Consider the following 21439-nt stretch of genomic DNA (forward strand, 5'->3'; position numbering starts at 1 on the left):
CTCTCTTTTTCAAAGCCACTTTTTTGAGTAGAGGTATAGGATAGGAAATACATGCTTTAAGGGTTGTGTGAACTGAATGGTATTAACAATGTGCCTTCCATTCATCCTGAGGATCGTCCATTAATCCACTAGATGGAGCATGTGGTTTGAATATATTTCATGATTAGAAGTTTGAAGAAAGACTTGGTTTTCACATCAGAGCCATGCATACTGCAGACCCCTGAATGTGTCCAGGCATTTTGATTGGTTTCCCTTTTACTTTCTCAGCACTTCTGTGTGTATGAAATGAGGTTCATTTGGGGGCTTAACAAAGAAGCGGAGTGACAGTAGAAAGAGCTCTCATCTGGAGTCTGAGTATATGGAGCTAGAAGTCCTAGTCTGTCACTTGATACTCTGTGACCTTGGTCCTGTCATTGTGAAGCATTTTTGAGGCTTAGTGTCTTCACCTTTAGGAGTGTTGTATCAGGCACTATGTCAGATACTTTCCAGCTCTGAAATGTACTAGTGTTTTGATGTGATGTGGATGCTGCAGTGTGGGAAGGAAAACACAGAGGTGTGTTGGGCCTTCCATGCCATTCCTTCAGGCTGTCCATGTCATCAAAGACTTGTTTGACTGAAATTGCACACACACCCAATGCCTTTGAAGTGGGAATCAAATTTTATTAATAGGACCCGAAGTGGCCTTTGATGTAATTTAGTTCAATTGCCATCACAATGCTTGCCTCACTTCACTGGCATTCTCACTAGTGTGTGAACACCTCCTGAGGTAGGAGTTTCATTTTTCCCCAGAAGAACTTATTTTATTTTCTAGCAACAATGCTTATTAGAGAATTTCCCTTATTGGTCCTGGTTTTCCCTTCTAGAACAGTCCAAATCTTATAAGTTTAATCTGTCTCTCATATTCAGATTTCCTGCTTTAAAATCAAGATGGAGTATTTATTTGTCTTTTCTTCCTCTGTTCCTAGGCCCTGGCTGAATTAAATGGTCTACAAGTAATAAAAAGTATTGTCAAAATATTTTTCAGTGTTTAGTTCTCACCCAATGGAAGGTGGCCAGATAAATTAAATCTATTATCTATGTTTAGATATAGTAAAATATCATTTGTTATAAAATTTTTTAGTTTTCATAATAGCAAGGAACTATTCTTTAACAGTTGTTGACACTGTTGCCCTTATAAACGCCAGTGAGTGATATCTTGTATTACTGGAATCTGCTACTAAGTGTCTAATGAAGTGAAATTAAAGCTTTCATTTTTAGGCAGATTTGAACTTTATATAGGAATGTGTAATTTCACCATTCCTAATTTCTGTTGGCTTTTAATTAAATAGATGTCTGCTGAATAATGACTTTTATATAAATTTACATTCTTCTTGTTAGCTAAGTATAAAAAAGTCATATTTAGAAACAAATTCATCAGAATTCCTTTAGAATTGCATAGGTTTGGTATATACTCAGTGGAAAAGCGCTCTTTTATGTTTAAAATTATTTTATCATTATGTACACTGAAGGAAAGCATAATAGCAGAGTCCTTTTCCACCATAAAATTATTTACACCATTTATTTAGCTAGAAACTCTAGGTTGAAGAGATGCCAGTATATTCCATTTGTAATTATTTCTGTACAGCACTTGACTGTCTCATATTTGGAGCATGTTGAATAAAATATTGCCCCATAAGTCTTTTTTTATTTTTCAACCATTGAGAGTTCAAAGTACTTCAGAAGAATCCTCATTTCCTGGATGACCATCATGAGGAGCACATTCAAATCAAGCAACACATTTGTATTCTGAAAATATTCTTAAATCCATACAAATGTTGCTTGGTTGTGGAGCTCAGGTATCTCCTACTGGCACTATGATTTCTGAAGATCATTTGTTATGAAAGTTTTTACACCAATTTTGTTGTGTTCCTTCTTGAGTAGTCACTGTGCTTCCTTTTCCATTTTCTTCCTTTGTTTTTCTGCTGCTCTCTTTTTTCTGTCTGCTATTTTCTGCTGCCTCAGAACTTCTGCTTGCCAGGCCACATCTTCTTCCTCCCTTGCATTGGTATTTTCTTGCCAGGTATCTAAGTCACCTAATTCAGGAGACTGGTGAATAAAAAGCATATCTTGCACAGCTGCTAATCAACTAGAGAAACCTGCGCTTCCATCTGGGATGTCAAAATTTAACGTTCTCTCTTCTTAATAACAATTTTCTGAGTCTTTCTTAAATTTGGTGTTATATCCTTAAAATCAGGTTCCAACTATTCCAAGGCATTTTGTTGTGTTTGTCACTTTCCCATTTCCTCTTTCAATCTTTATATGTGCATGTGCATCTTCATCCCAGGACGTCCACTCTTCAACATCTGTCTGCTTAGTAACCCACTCTAATTTATCTCATGTTTTATAACTGATTCCTATATTTAAATTTATCTTGGTGCCTGTATTTGAATGGATTTTGGAATCCATTTTCACGTTAGTATATTATCATTCTCCATCGTATCCTCACTGGCACTGCTTGGACTGAGGCCTCTCAGTGTGAAGATGCACCTCTCTGTCCTAGTGACTTCCAGCCAGTGACACACATGGGTGACAGATGGGTTAAAAGATGGAAACATGTCATTGGCTTTCCCCAGGAAATATTGAATCATCAAGATGTTAATTTGATTACATATTTGATATAGTTATTAGTTATTGAAAAATTTAAATACATGGCTTCCCAGAGGTAGCCTTGAATGTTGATGGAATTTGAGAGAATCTAATCTCTTCCTCTGATCAGAGGTGTGTTTTGGAGTATCATAAGCAAATAGCTGTGACATCAGCCCTTGAATTTCCTGTGGTTCTCATTAGGAACTGTAGGAATAATTCTTCATCTTCTATGGAAATGAGGAATTTATGTTGAGAGTCAAACATGAGATAGGCCCTTAAAGTGGACACTTTACATTGACTGTACATGAACCAACTACCTTTGATATTTTAAAATTTTTGGTAGGGAGCCTTGGTTAATAAAAATGACACTTGACCATTTATTGAACATCTTCACTGTTGTTATTTGGCTCTGTGTTGTGTACTTCCTCTTTCAGTTGATGAAAAGCAACTATTTCCCATCCTATGTTTCCTAAAAGAGGAACAGATCTATTTTAAGGAGCTAGTATTATCAAATAAAGAATTATGAGTTCATGTTATTTTTCAGAATCTTATAAATACTTCATAGTTTTTAATTCCTTCTTGTATTATCATCAGTATTGTTAATGGGATATAACGTACATGGTGAAATGAACAAGGACTTAGGACCCAGAATGTCCTGAGTTCTTTTCTCATGTATCAGCTGCGTGACTATGGTTAAGTTAATTTACTTGTCTGGGTTTTAGTCTCCTCATCTCTAACCGGTGAGTAGTACAGGTGGTCCGTGTTTCATGGCCTAATTAGTTCCTGGAAAACATTTGAAATGAGAGCTGTTAAATTGTGCACATATCTCACAAATTGGAATTACAAATTGGGATTCTATTGGGGAAAATAATTTTGCACCAGAAATATATATATATTTTTAAAGATTTATTTATTTCTCTACCCACCCCAGCCACCCGCCTTGGTTGTCTGCTCTCTGTGTCTATTTGCTGCGTCTTCCTCCCGGTCCACTTCTGTTGCCGTCATTGGCATGGGAATCCGTGTTTCTTTTTTCTTGTTGTGTCATCTTGCTTTTTCAGCCCTCCACGTGTGCGGCACCATTCCTGGGCAGGCTGCACCTTCCTTTGCGCTGGGTGGCGCCTCCCTCGGGGCGCACCCCCTGTGAGTGGGGCTCCCCTATGCGGGGGACACCCCTGAGTGGCTCGGCACTCCCCACGCGCATCAGCACTGTGCATGGGCCAGCTCCACATGGGTCAAGGAGGCCCATGGTTTGAACCGCAGACCTCCCATGTGGTACATGGACACCCCAACCACTGGGCCAAGTCTGCTTCCCACAAAAAATATTTTTAAGAAGTGATACTACTACTAACAAACCCTTGCTTTTTGAAACATTAATTATGCAAAACAACATTTTTATTAAAATCTTTATCATTATTCTTTTTTGAGATACTTTACCAGGGGTTTTGGAGAAGAGTCTTCTTTAAGTATGAATCCACTGAACTTTAGTTCTTTTCTGTTAAACTCTCTGTAGCAAGTATGTGCATTCATCCTCATCCAGGAACAATAAATGAGTTCAAAATCTGAGCTATTCGGTTAAAAATATATATTTGCGTGTCTTTAAATGGTTGCTGTAGTCAGGGAAACTTTTCCACCTTCAGATATCTTTTCCTTTACTTTTACATTTTAATGATATCTGAGTTCCTGTGATTTAGAGTCCAATAATTAAACTTTAAGTTAGTTTTCAAGATCAAATATAATTTCAGTGATATATTTGATTTATTTAGTTGTATTTGATGCCAGTGGTTAGTTAGTCAATTCTGCTTTCTAATTATGCATTGTCAGTATTTCTTCTTCGGCAGTGTCACTAAGAGGTATTTATTCCCCCTTCCCCCAACCTAAAAAAAAAAGTTTTTTTTTTATCCACAAGGAAGAAATTTTTCGACCTTAAAACAGTCTCTTTCTCTTCAGTGGTTTTAGCTAGATCCAAATACTGATGCTGTCCTACCTGCTCTGTTTCTGAAGCAATTCACTTGTCCTTTACTCAAGCTGGACGTTTTCTACACCAAACCTATTATCAAGCATTTAGAAGAAAGACATTATTTTTGCCGAAATGGTTTGGTTCTTAGGCATACTATATTTACCACATGCACTTACATGTATAGCCAGACACAAATGTTCCATTTTACATAGTGCATTGTTTATATATATATGTATATATATAAATTATGTTTTTGTAGTCTTTTTTTAACATCTTTATTGAGGTATAATTTACATGCCATAAAAGCAATTCTTTTAAGTGTAGAATTCAATGAATTTTAGTAAATTTGCAGTTATGCAACTATCACCATGATCTAATTTTAGAAAATTAACCCTCAAAAGAAATCTTGTGCCCATTTACAGTCATTCCCTATTCCTACTCTAAGCTCCAGGCAACCTAATCAACTGTCTCTATGGAGTTGCCTGTTCTGGATATTTTATATAAATGAAATCATTAACATGTGGCCTTTGTATATGGCTCCTTTAACTTAGCTTAATATTTTTAGGTTTATTCATGTGGCACATGCATCAGTACTTTATTCTTTATTATTACCAAATAGTATTATTCTATCCCGTTGTATGGATATGCCACGTTTTATTTATCTATTCCCAGTTGTTGGGCTTTTGGAGTCCTTCTTTGTCTGTAATGAATAATACTGCTGTGAACATTTGCATACAAGTCTCTGTGTGGATGTACATCTCTTGGGAATGGATACCTGGGAGTAGTATTGCCACGTCATATGGTAACTTTATATTTGACATTTTGAGGAACTGTCAAAGTGTTCCCCAAAGTGGCTCCACCAGTATGTATAAGGGTTCCAGTTCCCACATCCTTGCTAACACTCAGTATACCAAGTCTTTTTTGAATTATATTTTAGCCATTCTAATTAATGTGTAGTGATATGCCGTTGTAGTTTTATTTTGCATTTTCCCTAATGACTAATGATGCACATCTTTTCATGTGCTTAATGGCCTTTCAGATATCATTTTTAGAAATCCTAGTCTTTGAAAATTGCTTATAACCTGGCATAGTATAACAGTCAGGATCTAGCCAGGAGCAGAAAGCACATCAATTATATAACAGAGAGAATAAAAATATAAAGAATTGTTATTAGGCATAACATTGTTGTGTGGGAAACTGAAAAGGTGCAAAGAGAACACTAAGGTATCATGGAAGTAGCAGCTTCAAGGAGCTGTCATCTACTCCAGGGTGGGAGAAAGGAATAAAATTGGTATTACTATATTCCATCTTAGAAGTTAGAGGAGCTGAGACCCAGACTGCTAAGGAGAGGGTATGCAGCTGGCCCTGGTATCTCTGGTGGGGGGCCTCTAACGAGGCTCTTTTGCGGGTGTTGGAAATACTGCAAACCTGATTCATCTGCCGCATAGGAAGGGAACAGATTAGAGAGGCTAGGATAGAAAATAGCACAATGTGTCACATGTTTTAAGGGTATGTATTTTCTTTTAGAAATATTTTTATACACAGTTACTATATCATGATTTAGAATGCACTTAATATAATTCTTGGTGAAAATACTTTTGAAAGCTGCTGTTCTAAAGAGATGATTTGAATTTGTAGATTACTTGTGCCCAACCTCTGTTGGTTAATCAGTCCCACTCCACATGGGGTCAGTGTTGGTTGCAATCTTCAGTGGTCATAAGCACAAGATGGATTTCTGTAGAAATCCTGTTTACTATAATAGGGCCAAAGGATGGCGATCAAAAGTGAGATAACCTATAAAACTTAACTTTTGGGGTTGTTCTGAAGATTAAATGAGACCTGTAACTAAATTCTGTCCTCAGGATCTGGCATGTAACAGGAATTAATTGCCATATGACCCACTGTTAAGCACCGTAGAGGAACTTAGTAACAATGTACTCAAAAGTATGCTCTTTGTTTAATATTTTTACCTTTCAATTCTACATTTTAAAATTTAAATCTCTTACATTTTACAGATAACTAGAATGGCCTGAATAGAACCAACTCTGTGATTTGAGTAAAATTTCATTTCGCCAGTTGATCTATTCCTCTCCGCCGTTCTTCTGACTTTTTCTCCAAATGTTATTTTTTTTTCTTGAATCTGGAGAACTCTGTTGTTAGAGCAGAGATAAAAATTGTGTGGGAAAATGTCTGCAAAATAAATGACCTTGAATGAATTAGGATATATGGTTCGGGCTGCAGGCCCCCGGACCTTGCCTAACATAATGAATGAGCCAGGGTCATTGACTGGACAAAAGATGTCTCTTAAGTGCCCAGCAAATTTAAGGCAGAATAACTTCAACTGGTCTTTGTTCTCTTCTCTACTCTCTTTTGCATATACAGTACCAAGAATGCTTTTGGGAATTCATTGTGTTGGCAGTAGTGAGGTAACTGTGTTGAGGATAGAGTCCTTAAAAAGAAATTAAACTTTTTATAGATGCACCCCTGATGTCTTATTGTTTTTAACAGCTTATTGAGATATAAGACATATCATGCAACTCACCTATTTAAAGTGTACAATTCAGTGGCTTTTAGTATTCACAGATTTGTACATCCATCACCACATCAATTTCAGAACATCTTCGTTATCCCAAAAAGAGACCTTGTAACCCCTTAACCATCACTTCCAATCCTCCCATCTTCCCCAACCCTAGGCAACTACTGTTCTAATTTCTTTCTCTATAGATTTGCCTTTTCTCGACATTTTATGTAAATGAAATCGTTTGCGTTTGGCTTTTTTTACTTAGCATAATGTTTTCAGGGTAATCCACATTGTGGCATGTACCAGTGCTTTATTACTTTTTATCGCCAAACACCATTCCATTGTATGATTAACTACGTTTTATTTATTCATTTGTCAGTTAGTAGACACTAGGTTCTTTGACCTAGTTAAGTCCACTTAAACATCAGAGAATGTTTGGTCAAAGTAATATTTTTTAAAACACAGTTATAGTTAAGCCATAAATCAAGTATTGACTGTATATAAAAGAATCTTATAAAGGTTTTGCATTTTCTTTCTGTAAGGGGTCAGACAGAGAATGAAATTTTATAGGCTTCTATAAGTGGATCATATGGTACCTTTAGTTTCTTTTTTACTTGACTGGAAGCTTAGATAAGGTTTTGTGTCTTTTTACTCTGCTTTCTCAAACACATGGGAATATTTTGAAAAGTTGAATTTTGTTCAGTTTATTTTATTGGAGTAACCACTATAGTATGTATTTATTTCTTACTTTTGATTATTTTAATTGAAAACTAACTGTATATTACAACATCTAAAAAATGGTAAACTTAAATTTTGTTTACGTTTTGCTCTTTGCTCTCAAGGTTTTTATTCATGTTCATACAATGTGCTTGTATTGACACAGTGTCAGTAAAAGATTTAAAATAGTCACCTGCTAAAATGTAAGGCACAAGTAATTGAAGTGTGTAGAACCTGGATTTTAGTCTCTCTTTTTGCATGTAAGAACATCTTTTCAACAGCCGTAACTCTGTACTTGAAGAACATCAGTGGTTTCATGGGTGCACTTGTATACGAATTATGCTGTATACCTCTTCTCTTGTTTAAATTCAGTATATCATGCAGTTAAGTGATCTTTTCAGATGTTTGCCTAAAATAGACTTTCCTTAGAAGAGACTGGTAGAGGCCAAGATGAGGTCACTGTGAGTTCTGATTTCATTATGCCATTGTGAATTTGGTCTGTTTCCTTGTTTTCATGTGCAGATGGACTATTGTGATCTTTTGTGGTTCAGTCTCTCTCCACCACTCTACCTTGCACCTCCTGTACAGATCTTTAGAATGAGATTATAAGTCATTGCAAATATGTAAGCTCTTTTGGCGCTTCTCTTATTTGATATAGGAGCAGCATTTATGAATTTGTTGATGTATCTTCAAAGAACTGAGGTCCCTCAGAAACCATGCTTTTGCTCCATGACCTTCCATAACAGAAATTGAAATTCTGACGCTGCTTGCTCCTTCCTGAGTTGACGGATAAGTCAGCACCCTATAACTCAGGTGGTTCATTTATATTATAGATCTTAATGAAAGAAGTGGAAGTTGCCTCATGGGTCAGAATTTTAAATCTCAGCTCTCATTTTTCTATGACGGTTTATAGTTCTAAGGGTTTTTCTAAGAAGTCCAGTATCAAGTAGAATGAGGAAATAGTTAGAAAACAAATATAAATGATGATTTCTGTTCCTCTAGCCTGTCTGTTCATTCTGAGAGTAGGTGGGGCAGAAGCAGAGAGGGAGAGAAAAGACACTCTCCTTACCCCTGGTTTTCTGTTATTTTGCCTCACCTGTGAAGTAATAGAAAAGTAATGCCCAGTAAGTAAAGTGACTTTCTTAACCCAACCTTTTCTTCTTTTTGAGATGTTTTATCTTAAAAGCTTTTGAAAGTAGGTAGATGGATAGATAGTACAGTAAATTGGCAAGATATTAAAATAGGTAGGCCCTGGGTATGTGGAGATGGGGTATGTTGGAGTTACCTGTATAAGTTTTGTATCATGTCTGTAACTATCCTTTATGTTTGAGATTATTTTCAGAATTAAAGATGTTGAACTTCATCTCCAGTCAGCAAAGAGGATTCTGTCATTTATTTTGAGAGACTGGTCATTTCTGGAGACAACAGCCTTTAATTCTGTGGAAGCAGTTTGTTTTTTTCCCACTTCTTTTTTCTTGGTCACTCAGTGAACATGTCAGCTGCTCAGAGAGCCCCATAGGTACTGTTTGCTCCCTTCATATTCTAGCATGACCATAGAGAAACATACGTGTATTAGCCAGAAGGGGTGCTGATGAAAAGTACCAGAAATGTGTTGGCTTTTATAAAAGGTATTTATTTGTGGTAGAAACTTACAGTCAAAACACCCTAAAGAGTCCAACTCAGGGTACTATAAGAGGTACTTCTCATCTAAAGTCATTTGTCATGTTTTGAAGCAAGATGGTGGGCGATACGTGGGACGGTTCAGCCTTCCTTTGTCCTCTTAAGGTTCCATGGTCCCAGCTTCTTCCTGTCTCAGCTGTAGGCTTCTAAATGACTTATCTCCCACCTGGGGCTCATTTCTCTCCAGTCTCAGCTGCTTTGTTCTTTTCACAAGGTCAACTGTAGACTATCAGGCTTGTCTCTCTTCCTGGGGCCTCTGCTGTGTCTAAGGAGCTGTCTTTCTTCCTCTGTGTTCTTCTCTGTGTATCTACTTCTGTGTGAGAGTCTGTTTTATCAGCCCATCAATGGGGCTGGGAATCAACCCTGAATAGCACTCTAAGGATGTAGTTGAATCAAAGCTGTAATCTAATTTAAGCAAAGACATTTCAGCTGAATCTAATACAAAGGGTTACTATGCCCAGAGGAACAGACCAGTTTACAAACACAATCTGTATCTCTTTTTGGAATGCATAAATAATATCAAACTGCCATAATTTCTTTACTTTCTTTACTTTCCAGTATATTTAAATACCACTCTTGGCAACAGACTTGACTTATTGGTATTTTTATGTGGTTATGGCTTTAGGGATTTTTAGCAAAATTAGTTTCACAATAGTGGTCTAGACAGCAGAAGGAGTATAGACCTGAGCTCTCTGAAACTCCTGTTCTATACCACTGCCTTCTGGGCCCACCTGCCATCTCTGTTCCCTTAAACGTGCCTGGTACTATTGGCCTTTCCAAGTGTTATAACTCTGTTGCTTTGAGGTGGTGTTAGAAAATGATGGATATATTTAGATAAGTAGTAAATCTACCTCCACTCCCACAAATTTTGAGGTTTATGTTTCTGAAATATACCATAGTAGAATTCTCCTTTCTCTTATTTTTTTTTTAAACTTTTTCTAAGGATCATTTCTAAAACCAGCACTCCTCCTTCATCAACTCTCTTAATTCCCTTTTCTTGTTCTCTCACACCCATTTCTCTATTTAAATTATTTTTTATATAGATAAGTAATTTGTAGTTTGAGTGGTAGATCTGAAATTCCCATATGCTTGAATTTTAAGAGTTACTTGTATTTTTGTAAAAATTACTCCACTCTTTGGCTTAATATCAGGGAAGAAAAAAGAAAGGAATTAGGGGCAAAGGGAGAAAGAAGACCAAAATTTATTAAATATGTTTTATATGCTAGACCCTGTACCAAGACACTCTATTTACCTTTGGCTATCTTCATTGAATATAAAATGGATAGGTGTTGAGAGACCAACTTACATAAGGTTTCAGTAGAATTCAATGCATTACTCTATGAAGTATGGATTCCCAAGGGTTAGAAATAATATCTTTCTGTGGGCTGGCCATGTAGATGTAATTATAGTTACATAGGATGAACGACTTGTTAGAATGAATTCTACCCATACTCATGGTTGTGAAGTGTGATTATATCCTATGTCACATATTATCATTATGTGTGATCTTCATTTCTGCCACCGCGGAATGGAGAGAACCTCAATCCCTTCTGAGGGTCTAATGTATATAGAAGATTTATGTCAGCTTGGGATACAATTCTAATTCTAGACTTTTAAAGTGTCACTTCAGATACTTCTTTATCTACATTTTTCTGGGGGCCTATTAAGTAAATCAACCAATCAGACTAAGTTAACGTCTAGAAGATATTTAAAACAAAAGACATTTGGCAGGGAGAGAGTTGCAAATGAGACCAGCAGCTCCAGATGGATACGCTTTGCAGGGGCTTAAAGCTTGGGCCCTGTTTGCCATGTCTCTCTAGCTGCATGGCTGAGGTTTGTTGTGACCACTGAGTGAGTCAGTAAGTCAACCTGAGCTTCTTGTTTGTGCAGGCTTTTTTTGGTGATTTGTCTTAAGTGGAGCTCCTTTCCCAGATCTAAAATGCACACCTTGAGGGAAGAGCTAGGACTCTCTAGTGTTATGTGGTTAGAAACTACTTGTTAAATTCATCAAGCAACACGGCTGTTTAAAGTTACACACAGAAAATCCTAATGAATTATACAACAATAACTCCTTATATGCTTATAGCAATTTCTTGGTTGAATTCTTTCCTATTTGTTATCTAACTTGAACTTAACAATCGTATGAGGTGGGCAGAGTAAATGTGATCATCATCCTCCCTTTTAAAATAATAGCTTTATTGATATATAATTCACTGTTGTGCTCTTCCACAGAAACAGATGGAGCCCCCATCCAGAATTCGGTTTGGATGTTGAGGTTGATGATGCCATGCACACACTCTAGAAGGGTGCGTGAGATTTATCACTCACATAGTAAGGCTTTCCGAGGAGAGCTTCCAAATGAATCTAATGGCTTGAGAGAGCAAGGAAAAGAGATTGGCTTAGAATTTTCATGGTGCTTAAGGGATGGGACCAGGGTGATGGTTCCTATGATACACAAACGAAAATGTGCCAAATGAAAATGTGATTGTAATTTTGGATTTGTTGTGTAGGAAAGTGGAAATTGTGCTTTCGTAAAGAACTTTGTACTTAAAGGAGTCTTTGGAGTCCACATTTAAGGACTCCTTCACTGACATCTATTTTATATTTATTAGGTTGTGGTGTGGGGGTGGGCTGGTGGCAGAGCAAAGGTAGGGTAAATTGTAAATTGGTAGGATTTGGAGAGGAGAGGAGAGGAGAAAGAAGGAGAGAACAGAACCCACATGCATTTAACGTGATAATGATATAACTTTCTGTGAAACAGAAGAGTATCATTGGGAAACTGGTTTGTCATATCAAAAAATGCTTGATTTAGAACATCCAAATATGGATGGTGATGGGAGAGTCAGGTGTCAGTTTTCACACCCAGGGGAAGATATGTACTTGGATCTCAAAAGGGAATCAAGTATAGGCATCCAATCTTGGGGATTGTGTAAATTAGAGGCAACATTTAAAGTTGTAAGAATAAATGTTGCCTCCAAATTGAAATATATATTCTATGGATAACTGAACTGGTTGCCAATAGATACCATCCATCTATTCATGTCCTCTCAAGAAATTTATGATAATTATCATTTTTAGACCAATCAAGAACATTCCAATGCAGAAATATCAGTGACACCAAATACACATTTTGAATGATTTATTTTGTCACGCTTCTGTTAGCATGAAACATGTTATTTTTTCTTGCCCACTAATTTTATTGGTTGAAAAATGATTAATGCTGAAAATTGATAGAAGTTGTTTAAGTGTTTATTAAGGTATCTCCAGGAAACATTTCTTTTTCCTTTGAATGATGGTTAGGAAACTGTTCTCTTCTATTGTTTTAAATCCTAACTTAGGGTTTTAAAAGCAAATCAAATAGAATTTACTAGTGCTTTCAAATTTGTTTGGCTACCATTTGTGATCCTTTGTAAAGTTCAAAGTCTTTAGTATCTTAAATGAAATTCCCTGGCTTCTGTACTCAGGATAATTAAAATAGGTAATGCTAGTAATAAATTAATTTTAAGTCTCTACGTGCCACCTTTATTTATACTGAATGAACTCTTACTTTTAATGATATTTCCCCTGCAATATAAAGACTTAGGTTAATTGGTAGATTTTCTGAATTCTCAGACAATTTAAGCCATATATCTGGTCTCCAGCATTCACTTTCTACATGAATGAGTTTCCATGTGATCTTTTTTGTTCCCTAACACTGTGAAATCACATGAAGACCTGGATGTTTTACTATCAGAACTTGAGTGTAATCTTGAACTCTATAGCCCTGTAACAGTATCTCCTCTCTGAAGCAGAATGTTTTAGACCATATAGAGTCACTTTGTTTTGTGCATGTGGCCAGTATTTCCACTCCTTTGACCTTTGTAGATATGCTTTGCATAAAATTCCAGGGGATAGAATAAGTCAAGTTTTTTTTTTTTTTTTTTTTTTTTTCTTTTCTGTAGGCCCTAATGGCTACACTAGGCTGGTATTATGAGGCTGATTGACATTTCTTAAAGGTCTGTTTTTAATACATTACCCAAGTTTCTGTTCCTAGCCCCTGGTACTCAGTTATCATAATTCCCTCTAGGAGAGAAATAAATAAATACATCTTTAAAAAAAAAATTCCCTCTAACTTTGAAATCTATAGGTAGAAAATAAAAACCATCTGTTGTCTTGTGAAATAAGGAATAAGGGCAGAACATATCTTATAGGAGTGATAACTTTTTTCCTAGATGTGTGTGGCAAGTGGGAGGGGTTTCCCTGTGTGCTTACTGTAGTCTATTTATATAGTTAGCTTTTCATTTTTTAAGGAAAGAAAATGGCTAGAGTAAGCTTGTTATATATCAGTGGTAAGCTTCTCTGTTAGTCATTTCCAAAGACACAAAATAGCAGCCCTGAGTTCAATCTGTGATGGAAGAACCTTAATTACTTACGCACTGAAAATAATAACCATGTTGACCGTGAGACTTCAACATGTATTTAACACACTGAAAATAATAAACGTGTTGACCATGACACTTCAACATGTATTTAACATTGCATACTAGAGTGCTACTTCAGAAAGTATATATCCAGCTGAACCAGGGAACCCCTTAGCCATGTTCTCATTTGCGTCTTTGGGTATGAGAGATGGGAGAATCCTTTTTGCAGAGCTGGCCATTTCTCTAGCAAACAGTAGAGGTGGGCAGAAGTCAAGATTAACACAGCAATTTTGAGCTCCCTTGTGGTTTGCTGTCAGCAAGCTGTTACCCATACAAGCAAAAGGTTGTTTGAAGTGGGCTTACACGTGTTTCCATAGCAGCAGTCATCTTAATGATTTCACTCGTTTTTGGACTTTTTTTTTCTTCTTCTCTATTCCTCGCTGATGCAGGATTAAACAAACAGCATATTTAGGTCAAGGAAAGAAGTGTTTCTAATATAAATGCTAGACTAAGCATTCTGGGAGAGTGATTTCTTGCAGCAGATGAACATTCTTTGTGCCTCCCAGCAGCATCTGCAGCAGTGTGGCTGTCTGGCACTGTCTTTTTCATTTTGGGCAGGTTCTAAGATTCAGAACAACACTAAGCAAATCACTGGAGCCGGCAGTTTTCCAGTAACCACATGTAAATCTTCTGCTCATTTGTTGCTTGATATTAATAGTGAAGCAATCTACTGGAAAAATGGTACTTTAAAGGTTTTGGTGCATCCGAGGTGTGTCATCTTGTTTTTGCACCACCCCTTCTGTTTTACACTCGGAGCAGGATTTTTGTCAGGCTGTTGTTGGGCAGGAGAGGATTCCAGTACAACAGCTTGGAGCCTCCCGTCTGTTAAGGTACCGGTAACTGCTTGTCTCGAAGATGGTACAGTGGAAGGCTGTTTCTAAGGAGCCAAGGAAGATAATGTGGAAATGGAGTAGAGATTGCTAGAAATCTGAACATCCACACCTTGGGGATGGGTTGCACTACTAGTGTGATTCTGTTTAAAGGCATCCGCACCGTATTTGAAAGAAACTGCGCTTATATGTGCAAACAGCCAGGAGAGAATAATGCCCTTGAATACACAGCATACAATTGGACAAAAGAAGATTCAGAACTATTGATCTCCTGTCTGGTAAATGCTGTCTTGCTTAATTAACAAGTAGTTTAATGGCGTTAGAATAAACTGGTCTTTACTTCTAAAGCAAATGTATTTATTTCAGTATACTTTTGTATATATAGTCTGCATGTATAAATGGATAATTAATGGCCTTAAGTTTAAATTATGAAGTGCCTCTTTGTATGTTTGAGAATGCTATGTATTAAATCAAAGTTGAACACATAGAGAGGAGCTGGAGTAAGGGCTTTTATTACAAAATAGTTTTCTAAGTTAGCTTCATGAGCTTACATGTTTTTGACATGGTCCCAGGAATAATACTTGACAAAGCATGCATTTAGGATATTGTGTATTTGAACCCTCTTCCAGTGATGGTGAATTATTCAGTTCCTTTACATCTTGTTCTTTTACTTGGCTAGATTTTTCTTTCTAATGGCATGTGGTCAGTCCTTCGACTCAGGGAGAGAAATGTAAAGGGAGCATGAAAGAAAACTATGATGGGTGAGAGAAAATTATCTCTACATTATTCTTTTAAAATCCAGCCAATTACAGTGTTTTTGGATGAAGGCACTTGAGAGTAAAAGGAAGCTTAGTTTGACATGACACTTCCATGTTCTTTCCTACGGTGAAAATGCACGAAGAGGTACAAGGTCTTACATGGGCGTGCCTCCGATGGCTGCCTCACAAGCGTCTGAATATTAGTTTTCGCCTCCCTTAGAATGCCTTGCCATTTTTCCTTCTCCTGTTCTTACCACAGTTTTTGTCAAAACGAGTGGGAATAATAAATGTGAGAGTGTGTGTGTGTAAGTCTTGACAGTAGGCACTTGGTAAGGTTGCCGTGAGGAAGCCCCAAAACCTTTCCCGGTTGCCAGGCTGCCATTTGAGACAGAGAGTGAGGGTTAGCGTGCCATTTGCACCCCGGGATCCTATCAGGTCGCCCCCGCCTTGCAGGAACCCTGAGAGAGAGTGCATTTTGCTAAGGGACTTGTGTGACGACAGCATTCAGGAAGAAAAGGAGCGCATCATTGGAGGCATTTTAGAAGTCAGTGTTATGTGCGGAGATGGAACTTAAGTGGTGTTATATTAACTGTTAAATATTTAAACTCCAGTGTATTTTAGAACATGCTTTTGAGAATAACCTGTGTCAAAGATTGGGAGGACTAGCTCATTATGGCATTTTTACCCAGTACTCTACAATACCTAGCCCTGACAGCCCGCAGGACCTACTTGGACCATTGATTGCAATGCCTCTCACGTGCTACAAGCTTCTCCTCCCCCAGGCCATATCGACTTGTCTTTGGTTAACCTGCCTGTAAGAGACTATGCTTATTTTTATTTTATTTTTTGCACAAGAGAATAATAACCCTCCAGAGCTCTGGAGTTGGATTCTGCAGCACTGTTTCTATGCATTGTGTCTGCTGCTCTCTGCCCACTGCAGGTAGGGGAAGGTGACATCACCGTTAGGTGCAGGTGGCAAAGTTGCTACTCGGTGGGAGGATGTGCCCTCTCGCTCAGACCTGGTCTCCCTGCTTCTGAGTTGTCTCATCTCCTACAGTCTCTTCTCCACACAGCAGCCAGTGTGACCCTTTGAGAAGGAAAGTTAGACTGTGTCACTCCTCTGCTCAAAACCCTGCAGTAGCCTATAGTCAAATCCTAAATCCTCACAGTGGCCTGCGAGGCCCTCCAGAGCTGACCCCTGTACCACCTACCGCTCCCTACCCACCTCCCCTCCTCTCTTTACCTCTCTCTCTGATCACTTCATCCTTGACTTTGCTATAGCCACAGACTGCCTTGCTATAGTTCTGTCTTCCTGGGATGGTCTTTACACAGGTAGTTACATGGTTCATTCCCTGACCTCCCCAGTGAGGCTTCCTTTACCACCCAGTGTAATCTTGTGGCAGCCTCAGCGTGCTCTTTTCTGTGGCATGTTTTTCTCCCTTATATTTATCTGCATCTGATATGCTGTTAGTCAAGAATGATAACATAGTGATAGTAATTATTAGTGGCAAGTATACTTAAACTATAACAAGACTACGTTTTATGATGGCAGGGGTTTTTGTCTGTTTTATTCACTACTCTGTCCCTAACAACTGAAACAGTGCTTGGTTCATAGTAAGTGCTCAATAAGTGAGTAAGTTCAGATGAAATGGTTTTATTGTCCTGAATGTGAACTTGGAGAAATTAGCCAATAGAAACTGAGAAGATAGGTTATAATCACTTATTCTAAAACCAAAATCTTTTTTTTTGGGGGGGGTGTTGTTTCCTCCAAACAATAGGTGGCTCATCTTTAATAATCTTTCCCTCTCTCTTAACCCATTTAGCTCCCTAGAGTTATACTTTCCAACCCTTTTGTCCTGGGGCTATACCAAGAAGTAATACGGTTCAAGGCTGAAGTTTCCATGGGCTTGCCCTGGTCACATTTGATAATTGATTATACTGTCTGTGGATATCAGCCAGCCTAACTATACTGGGTCCTGTTCCATGGTGTAGAGGTTTGGTACCTTACTGTCCTTTGGTTTGAGCAAACCCTTTGTTAACGTAGCCCTGTCGGTTGGCACTCCCTTGGATCACCTCCCTGCAAAGCAGGCTGATCTCTTCAGGCAGATGTGGGTTCTTTTTAGGTTCCTCAGCTTTGGTGGGAGGATGTCTGTTCCTCCTCTAGCTCAGGTGTGTTCTCCAGCTGCCTTGTCAGCATCCAAGATCTGTACTTCACCTACTTCCCATCCTCTAGGAGGGAAATAATATTCATGGAGCATAGCTTGAAGGACTCGGCTCCACCCATTCTTTTAGAGACTCTAAAGATCTCAACTATCTGCCTGCCAGGCACAGACCCACTTGACCTGGCTGCATGGTACTGAGCTTTGTGTTTTCTTTTGGCCTACACTGGAGGACATTATAGGAAATATCCTTATCAAAGTGGTCTCTCTGTACTCTAAGGATGTTGTTGAGGACACTGTTCATTTTCTTTCAAAACAGTGAGAGGCATTATGGTACTGGGGTTAAGAAGGCCAGTTCTGGAGCCAGTCTTCAGTTCACTTAACTGTGCTATTCATCAGTGTCTTTAATTGATGAATTAATACTGGCAATAGTCATACCTACCTCATAGGGTAAGTAAATGAATGAATATGTCTGAAGCTTTTAGGAAAGTGTCTGGCACATAAGAAATGCTAATTTTTAGCTATTGTTATCATTATCATTATTTCTACTTTTTAGTGTCCTCTTTAGGAGGAGCCCTGTAAGAAATTTCTTCTCTCACTATTCGGATTATCATGCTTTTCCTGAGCTGCTACTTTGTTTTTATTTTATATACATTGTGATTCATATAATTGATCTCTGCTAGCACTTCCGTTGACTGTTACAAAATTTAGTTCCAAACCTATGACCAAATATTAACAGATATTTAAGGTCTTTAAAAATGAAATTTTTAAACCCTTTAATTTGCTGCTTCTTGCTTTTCTCTATTGCCATTTTAACTCAGCCTGGCTTTCCTCATCTGCTTATTAAAATACTTTTAATCTTATTTTGTATGTGTATATATAAATCTCTTTAAGTCCTTTTTGGAACAAGGCAGTGTAAAAAGTAATAAGCAAATAGAGAACTACTTAGTGAGGAAAAAGTCTTTTATGATCATTAAGGATGACTTTGAAGTGAAAAACAGATGGTTTGAGTATAGACTTTGGCTTTGTGTAAGACTGGGATTGCATATTTTCGTATAGGACTTTTTTTTTTTTTTTTAATCAAGTGAATCATCCTCATGGTGGGTGAGCACACTGGGAAATGGGATTATCTAGCAGTTGTGCACCGAATGTGAATTTCAAATATGCCACACTTAACTTGTGACCAGTAATTCTACCATAATGAAAGAGTTGGATCCAGTTGGGATAGAGTTTATTCCTGAGTATAGATTTTTAAAAAAAGAATTTTCCTTTTTATAATTAATTGAATGTATTAGTTTAATTCATTCAAAGAAACAATCTTGAGTGCTTGTTTGTGCTGCATGCTGGGCATACAGAAATGATCAGGAAGCTCATTTTCCAGGCTGAGGGAATTATAGAAATGCACAGGGAACCGTCAGAGGACAGGAAGGCACATTTAGCCTGGGGACCTTCCCTGCAGAGGGGAGGCTCGAGCTGTAAAGGTTTGTGATGGGCTCCAGCTTTTATTGACTCTTAGCTGGTGGAATTATATTTTATTCTCTTAATGTTTCTGTGGGAAAATTGAGGAGCTGTTGACTTATTCTAGAACATGTTCTGGTTTTGCTTGATTATAACTGAAGTGGAAGAAGTTGCTTGGTTACCGTAACCTTAACAGCAGCCGGGACTTGTCCTGTCTCTGCATCTATCTGCAGTTCATACCCTGAATGGGCAATTTCACCAAGTTCTTTAGGAATTCCAATTAATCTTGTACATGAGGGTGGAAACCCTTAGTTTGCCCTATTACATTCTTGGATCTGTACACACAGGAATCCCTTGGTAGCAAAAGCATCGGCAGACCCCTAAATGCTGTCTTAATTCTAATAATTCTAACAAAGTAGAATTACCTTAATTCTAATAAGGTAGTGAATCTCTAAGTACTGGGATTTGGGGGTGACGAGGAGGGAAATGAAAGAAGGTGAGTAGTTGGGTTAGAACTACGAATGGGAAAATAGTTGTTTTCTTCCTTTGGAAAGAAAATCTCTCTGTGGTCATTTTCCTTAGAGGTATAATTTGCAATGAAATTTTGGAAATGTTTTGTTGGTCCCAACTGCATTAACTATAGCCCCATTTTTTTAATTTTTTATTTTAGACAGTGGCAAAAAGGATTTTTCTGGGAAATTTGCCCCCCCCCCCCAATTTTTAAGAGAAAAAGTTTAATTTTTATTTACTGAAAAGTATACCTTATTTACTACCCAACACTTAAAAAATGTAATGGTGTGTCTTAGAATTTCCATATTAATCCATACAACTCTACCTCCATTTAAAATACATGTAATTTATCTTTAGTATACCTTAAGTGCAGATCTTAAGTATACAGTCTGGTAAGGAACCCATATGTCTACCCAGACACAAAATATTTCCATCACACGGAAAGTCACCTCATCTGTCTTCCCGGTAAATCCTTCCCCATGTCTCTCAGAAGCAACCACTGATGCATTTCTGTCACAGTGGATTAGTTTTGTCTATTCTAGAACTTAATGTAGATGGAATTGTCTTTCTTCTTTTGCTCAGCATAACGTTTTGAGATTTATCCATGTTACTGTACAGTGGTATTCTACTTTGTGGTATTCCATTCTCATACTATTCTCCTGTTGATGGACACATGGGCTATTTCCAGTATTTTCATCTTTTTGTTTTGAAATACTTTCAGGCTTGCAAAAAAGTTGCCAAAAGAGAATTGACAGTTCCATATACTTTTCATCCAGCTTAATGTTATTGTGGTATATAACCTCAGAACAATTCTCCAAACTATGAAATTACCAGCGCTTATTTAGTTTTTGTTAATTGTCCCACTAATGCCTTTTTATGACCCAGAATCCAATACAGCCCCCACATTGCATTTAATTGTCATGTGTCTTTAGTCTTCTCCAATCTGAGACAGTTTCTCACTGTTTCTTCATCTTTTGTGAAGAGTACTGACCAGTTATTTTTTAGGTCTCAGTTTGTCTTAATTTGGGTTTGTCGATGTTTCTTTGTGATTAAATTTAGATTATGCCATTTTGGCCAACGTACCACAAAAGTCAGGAGGCACATGATGTCAGTATGTCTCATTAACTGGTGGTATTTATGTTCCCAGTTTTTGGTATTATAAAAAGGGCTGAAATGACAATTCTTATACAGGCTTTTGGTACACATATGCTTTCTCTTGGATAAATATCTAGGAGTGAAATTGCTGGGTCATAGGGGAAATGCACAAGGAGTATCTTCAACTGCAAGCAAAACAGTTCCATTCCAGTGCCCATAGTATCTACGTCCTGCAGCCAGAGAGGACATGGTCCGAAATTCCTCAAGATTAAGAATGAACAAAAATGGGGGGAGGGGAGGAGATGTAACCACTGACTAAAGCAGATTTATTGTTATTGTAGTTATTATCTTGTGTTAACTTGAATATTTTGTAACATTGGTACAAAAAATAAATTTTTTAAATTAAAAAACAAAATTTTCAAAAGTGGTTGTGTCATTTATGCTCCCATCCACCAAAAAGTAGGAGAGTTTCTGTTGCCCTGCATTCTTTTTTTTTTTTTTTTGAGTGCCCTGCATTCTTGAAAACACTTAATATGATTTGTCTTTTTAACTCTAGCCATTCAAGTTGGTATGTAGTAATATCTCCATGGTGTTTTTAATTTGCATTTTACTGACAGCCAATGACGTGAAGCATATTTTCATGTTCTACATACACGTCCTTTGCCACAT

The 21439-nt window shown here is 37.5% G+C and overlaps 1 protein-coding gene and 1 pseudogene across 11 annotated transcripts in view; one reads left to right on the forward strand and one right to left on the reverse strand.

Annotated features, from left to right (window-relative positions):
- Nucleotides 1-21439, forward strand: part of DOCK9 (dedicator of cytokinesis 9) — a 370241-nt gene that overhangs the window by 126627 nt on the left and 222175 nt on the right. The gene's annotated exons all lie outside the window — the stretch shown is intronic.
- On the reverse strand, nucleotides 1852-4152 carry LOC139436582 (receptor-binding cancer antigen expressed on SiSo cells-like; annotated as a pseudogene).

Source organism: Dasypus novemcinctus, chromosome 15, assembly GCF_030445035.2.
Source record: "Dasypus novemcinctus isolate mDasNov1 chromosome 15, mDasNov1.1.hap2, whole genome shotgun sequence".
NCBI classification, from domain to species: Eukaryota; Metazoa; Chordata; class Mammalia; order Cingulata; family Dasypodidae; genus Dasypus; species Dasypus novemcinctus.